Source organism: Myotis yumanensis, unplaced genomic scaffold, assembly GCF_028538775.1.
Source record: "Myotis yumanensis isolate MYYU_CA2020_CCGP unplaced genomic scaffold, mMyoYum1.0.hap1 SCAF_12, whole genome shotgun sequence".
Taxonomy (NCBI): Eukaryota; Metazoa; Chordata; class Mammalia; order Chiroptera; family Vespertilionidae; genus Myotis; species Myotis yumanensis.
The window spans coordinates 4516011-4522010 of record NW_027223763.1 but is presented as its reverse complement, the minus strand read 5'-3'; positions in this window follow the sequence as shown (position 1 = coordinate 4522010).

Below are 6000 nucleotides of genomic sequence, written 5' to 3'. Positions count from 1 at the left end.
AGGCTCCTGGCTCCCACCCTCTGCGCTGGCTTTGACTTCCGGTTTAGAGGCAACACGGGGGGTGGAGGAGTCGGTTGATCGGAACCAGGAGGCAGCAAGAGACAAATCCAGAGGGTGGGGCTCCCCATAGAACATCTGGCCGTGGTCAGTCTCTCCCACGGTCACTGTCACAAAGGGGCACTAGCTTAGAGCCTCAAGGACGTGTCCTCCGATGTGGCCCCGGGCCCTGGACTGGGTACCAGTGTGCACAAACCAGCTAATTTGTGAGTCGCGGGAAAAGTTTTTTTTTTTAATTTAATTTTTAAAAATTGGTTTTAGAGAGAGGAAGCGAGAGGGAGAGAGAAACGTGGGTTTGTTGTTGCATTTATGTCTGCATCTGTTGGTTGATTCTTGTACGAGTCCTAACCGGGGATGGAAGCCTCGGCCTTGGCTCGCCAGCCGAGCTCCTGCCCAGGGCTGAGTAAGTCTTAATAAAACCTTGGTTTAGATAAGACGAGAATCCCCTGAAATGGAAACATGGAAGTCACGGACTGATCATAAAGCAGGTCATGAAACAGCATATTTTGTTTTGTTTCCCAAATGCAATCTCATTAAGATAATCAAATCAGCCTTTCCTGAGAACTAATCATTCTCTGATGACACCCATGGGCAGGTATTTCGGGACACACAGCCCTAACGTGGGCGAGCGTGTGGGTGTGCATGTGTGTGGCTGGAGAAAGTTCCAGAAGGATCCTTTTGGGACAGCGATGATGTCTGGGTGGTGGGGATGTGATGTTTTTGCTTATTTTTGCTTCTTTGTAGTCTCTAATTTTCTTCATGCACACGTCCTGTTTCTGTAATTTTTAAGAAAAATGTTTTAAAATCTATACACCCATGACAGGTCCTTATTTTTCAAAACTCTCCAGTCAGAAGTAGTTATGGGAGCAGCCTGAGGCTCCACCCTCCCTCTGCCAGACCTTCCTCGCTTGCTCAGGGCCTTTCGAAACCTCCGGGAGGTCTGAGGTGGACAGAGGCCACCCCATCCCACCCCCAGGGACCTCAGAGCCCAAACAGGGCACCTGGGCTGGAGGGGCCCCCACAGCGCTGAGCTCTGGACCTCCCGGACTCGGACCACCTGGCTCGGCCTGATAACTCCCATCGAAAGGGCGTGGGGTTCACCAAGGCCTGGGTCCCTGCTTGTGCTGAGCAAGAAGGCAGCGGGCGCCAGGACAGGGCCCGAGCTGGGACTCCAGCGTCTTGGCGCTCAGCGTCGCCAGATGGGGTTCAGATCCCGGCTCCTCCACCCTCAGGGCAGAGGGCTGAGGGCCAGGTGCTTGAGGTGCAAGGACAGCAGCTGCCCGCCCCTGGGGAACACGTGGGCCGTGGAGGGTGAAGTGGGGGGCTGTGTGCAGGGCTCCCTCAGGCCGCCGGCCAGTGCAAGTTCTCCCCCAGACTAGCGACCTCACTCATTCTGGTTCAGGGCCTCGTCTGGTTTCCCATGACAGCTCAGCGCGAGGCTTAACCCGAGACCACTCCTGGCTGAGGGGAAAAGCAGCTGTAATGGACGTGATCGGGTCGGTGGGGGACGTGACCGTGGACCGTGCAACAGAGATAAGATCCCTGACCTAAAGCTAAAAGGGGTGAGATGGCGGTGCTGTGGTTCCACAGGAGTGTCCCTGGCCTTTGGAGATGCATGACGAGGAGGTTAGGGTTGATGTTTAACGCCAAGTGCGTGCAAACAGGTCAGTAAAAGCGGGAGAACGAGGCGGCTCAGTGGGAAAGTGCAGGCGGGTGGTCTCGGCAGGAGGCTGCTCAGGGCAGCGCGCTTCCTACTTTTCTGAAGGTTCAGAAACATTCTTCCCGTCAAAATGAAATGCTATCCGTTTCTAGGAAGGAGGGTCTTGCTTTCTTGTTGCATTAGGAATGGGCTTGGGGACCCCCCCATCACTCTCAGGCCCCCCAGCCAAGGGCCCCTGCTATGTGTTAACAGACACTTGGGCTGCCTGGGGGCCTCGCCTCGCTTCTCCATGCTGTTCCCAGAACCGCTACCAGCAAACTTGCAGGACGGCCACCCCGACCCACCACTGGGACAGCTGGCCTTGCTGACCACTGTCCTCCAGCTGCCACTCGGCAGCCTCTGAGCATCGCCCCCAAGCAGAGGCCCCCACTTTCTGACTAGCACCACAGGTGGCTCCACCCAGTTCAGATGGACTTCACCAACCAACTTCATCCTCTAGAACAGGGGTGGGCAAACTTTTTGACTCGAGGGCCACAATGGGTTCTTAAACTGGACCGGAGGGCCGGAACAAAAGCATGGATGGAGTGTTTGTGTGAACTAATATAAATTCAAAGTAAACATCATTACATAAAAGGGTACGGTCTTTTTTTTTTAGTTTTATTCATTTCAAAGGGGCCGGATCCGGCCCGCGGGCCGTAGTTTGCCCACGGCTGGTCTAGAATCAAGCTCAGCATTGGGGAGGGTGGTCAGTGCCCTTGGACACTGTTATAAGCACAGGACTTCTCTCAACAACACACACACACACACACACACACACACACACATCAGCGAGCCGGCAAGAAGCTGGGTTGTTCACCCACTGGCCGTAGGTTAAAAAAATTTTTTCTTTTTGTTGTTGCTCCTCAGTGCAGTGGAAGTGGGGGTGGGGGGAGGTTGGGGGAGACGGAGAAGAACATCAATGTGAAAGAGACACATAGATTGGCTGCCTCCTGCACTCACCCCAACCAGAGTCAGAGATCCAACCTGCAACCAGGTATGTGCCCTTGACCAGGAATCCAATCCGCAACGCTTTGGTCCTTGGGCCAGCGCTCTAACCCCTGAGCAATGGTCAGGGCCCCAGGTGAAATTCTGATGGGCCACCTAAATGCCCATCAACTGCTGAATGAAGACACATGTGCTATATCCTACGATGGGACACCTACTGTCCAGCAGGAAAAAGGAACTCTCTCAGGCACGTGCCACATGAATGACCCTCACAGATATTACCCTCAGGAAAAGAAGCCAAACACAGAGACCACATACTGTACGGCCTTATTTATACAAAATATCCAGAAGAGCAAAGCTACAGAGACAGAAAGTACATTAGTGGTTGGGGCGGGGGCAGGAAGTAAGAGTAAAGTGCGTGAGGGATCATACTGGGATGATTCAATGTTTTAAAACTGGTTTACGTATGTTCATGGTTGCATAACCCTGTACATTTATCTAAAATCACTAAGTTGCACACATTAGAAAGTGAGCAATATGATATGCAAATGTGCCTCCATCCTGCTATTTTTCTTGTCAGGGGGCTGGAACTTACTGACTGCTGTGCGCGCTGTTTTCAAAGAGCCTTATGTTTGGAAGGCTCGCCCCCCTCCAAGGGACCCACGGGGCCCCTAATCCTCACTCACAAGATCTTATCCCTGCCCTCACCTCCTTTGCTCCGATCCTCACCACATACCTGTTCTGCTCTGTCTGGGCGGAATGTCCCCAGGGGAGGGAGGGGCCGTGTGTGTCTTGCTCACCCTCTGTCCCAGGGCCCCAGCACAGGGAAGCTGCTCTCTAAATACTTGTCTAATGAGTGCAGGAAGGAAGGAATGGTGTGTCCCCCACCCGGGAGAAGGGGCAGGGTTTCTTGCTGTTTCTTTTACACGGTCGTCAAATATCTAAGCACTTTCCTTCCCCAGCGGGTGTCTGGGACTATCTGTACCCTGAAGGAGGGCACTGAAGTCTACTCTCACCTTCCCGGTTTGAAACCTTGACCTTGCTCCCTAAAACTGCTTTATTTATTTATTATTATTTTTTAAAAATTATATATATATATATAAAATTTCAGAGAGGAAAGGGGGAGGGGAAAGAGAGATAGAAACATCAATGATGAGAATCATTGATCAGTTGCTCCTGCACGCAACTGATCGAGCCCACAACCCGGGCATGTGCCCTGACCAAGAGTAGAGCCATGACCTCCTGGATCATAGGTTGATGCTCAACCCCTGAAGTGCTTACTTTAGAGCAGGTTGAGCATTAGGGTCTAATGCTTCTACCGTTTCTCAAAGGCCTACTGTGTGCCAGGAACGTCGTGTGTATAAATAATCTCATTCAAGCCTTGCACCAGTTCTCCGGACTAGGTACTGTTATTACCCCTAGATTAACGTCAGAAACTGAGGCCCAGAGAGGTGAAGACGTTGCCCAACTGGTCACACAGCTCAGAAGCGGAGCCAGGATGTGAACTCTGGGCCTTTATGCCAAAGTTCAGGCACTGGAGACTACACACGAACCATTCCGCCCTCCAGAAAGAGGGTGCACACACTTCTGGGTTGTTCAATGGAATGATGTCAATCAGACGTGGGAACTGGAGTTTTCCTGAACCCCCTGATGGCATCTGTCTTGACGCCTAAGAACTGCATCTTGGGTAATTTTAAGGACTAGAAAATCGCACTGTATCAACACCTGTGAATCGTATTGCTACTTCTACTAGGGGTCCTTTTGCTATCTGGACGCTGTTTTCTACCTCCACCTGCGTCTCACGTTCTCAAATGATTGCTCTGCCTCTGCTTTTGTCTTGCAAAAATCGCCTTTTCCTTGTTTCAAGTTGCTGAGGCAAAAGAAAAAAACAAAAAACAAAAGGGCTCCCATTTATAACCCTGTGTGCTGGCTCCATCTAGTGGTTACACGTGGGAAGTACACCAGCCTCCTGAAAGCAGGCGAGACAAGATTTGGGGAAATGAATGCCTTCTAGCCTTTGGCTCAGGACAAAAATAGCACACTCTCCAGGTTACCAGAGGCCAGATTCTCCAGGCGTCATCAGGAACCTCTCTGGAGCCACGTTAATGCCTTTACTTAATTATAAACTATTTCGTCAAAGGAAATAACACTCCAGAAGTAATAGATGTTACATTTTGCCATATTTCCCTCAGTCAGCTCTCTTTTTGTTGTTGTTAATCCTCACCCGAGGATATTTTTCCATTGATTTTTAGAAAGAGTGGAGGGGAGGGAGAGAGACAGAGAGAGAAACATCGATGTGAGAGAGACACATCAATTGGTTGCCTCCTGCACACACCCCGACCAGGTCTCAGGATCGAGCCTGCAACCGAGGTATATGCCCTTGACTGGACTCGAACCCAGGACCCTTTAGTCCTCAGGCCAATGCTCTAACCACTGAGCAACGCCAGCCATTGCATGTTTTCTTTCCACTTTAACTATACATGAATGTATCCATCAACAATGTGTAAATAAATGGTGTATTATATCCTAGCTGGTTTGGCTCAGTGGGTAGAGCATTGGCCTGTGGACTGAAGGGTCCTGGGTTCAATTTCGGTCAAGGGCACATACCTGGGTTGTGGGCTCAATCCTCAGTAGAGGGCGTGCAGGAGGCAGCCCATTAATGATTCTCTCATCATTGATGTTTCTCTCTCTCCCTATCCCTTCCTCTCTGTCTGAAATCAATAAAAATATATTTTAAAAGTTGCACGTAATATTATATTTAAAATCGTTTTTCTTAAAATATTAATGTTTATTGCATGTAAATGGCTAACTACTTTGTGTCTACAATCTGGTAATGGATTTCCTATATTGTAAAAAAAAAAAGGAAAAAGGGGAAGAAGTGGTATATTATGCATGCCCTTTTGCTATTTTTTCTTTTTCACTCAACTCTGGTTCCTGAGATTTATAGACATTGATACATCTAGTTCAAGTGCATCCAATTTATCTGCTATATAACATTCCATTGTAGGACTAAATTGTTTATCCGTTACCCTAGTGACAGAAAAGTATGGGTCCCTCTAGGGCTGGGCTTTGCACCCTCCTTGCCATGAATGGGATCCAGGTGGGAAGATGGGTGGGAACAGGGGCAGCCAGAGCCCTGGGCGCAGCCACCTCGTCCAGTAGCCCTTCCAGTAGCCCCAGCGCACTGGACCATACTTTGCTTTTCTTCAGGTGCTATGATAAAGGCTTGGGGAGTGGGAACTCCGGGCACGCACAGCTCCAACCTTGCCAGGTATTGCCAAGCTGGTCTTGTCTGCCAC